We start from the raw sequence: 644 nt of genomic DNA, 5'->3' as shown, positions 1-644 counted from the left end.
TGTTCATTATAGAAAAGCTTTACCTATAGATTATTATGTGAGCTTGCATACCGCAACAAGACCTCCCGTCCTCACGTTTAAATTGCCTCGGCCTCTCCCACGTGGTGGGCCCACTTCTCACCCTACCGCTCCCAAAAAAGCGTGTAGGATGAGAGTTGTGCATGTTGGTCAGTTTGCTCGCTGGAGCGAGCAAACGCCAGGGAGTCAATGTGAGGTGCTCCCAGCAAGGAGACGAAAGACACCATACAACGTGCTCCGACCGGCCATGATTCCTGCATACAAATAGTGAACCATCAGACGCCAATGACCTTACCTCACTGACCTGACACCCGCGGCTCCACTCCTAGACACAGGATGTCGGCGTGAGGTACTCTATGTTCTCCTAGAATTCTTGTAACTGTCCGCCCATATTTTTATTCTTGTTTCTCCTTGTCAACCAAGACCCCTCTACTGAATTTCCCTTTGGCTTGAGAATGACGGTTGTGACCTCCATAACAATGCAACACTCGTCACCCGACCTCTCCTCTTTGTCTTATGTGTCGTTGTTGCCGATGATAGCAAAGTGGACGATGACAATGACGGTGATATCCGCTCTATGCCAAGGACATGCACCGTATGCGAGGGAATATCAGTGATCCGACACC

Source organism: Triticum dicoccoides, chromosome 4A (genome assembly GCF_002162155.2).
Source record: "Triticum dicoccoides isolate Atlit2015 ecotype Zavitan chromosome 4A, WEW_v2.0, whole genome shotgun sequence".
NCBI classification, from domain to species: Eukaryota; Viridiplantae; Streptophyta; class Magnoliopsida; order Poales; family Poaceae; genus Triticum; species Triticum dicoccoides.
Note: the sequence above shows the minus strand (reverse complement) of the source record.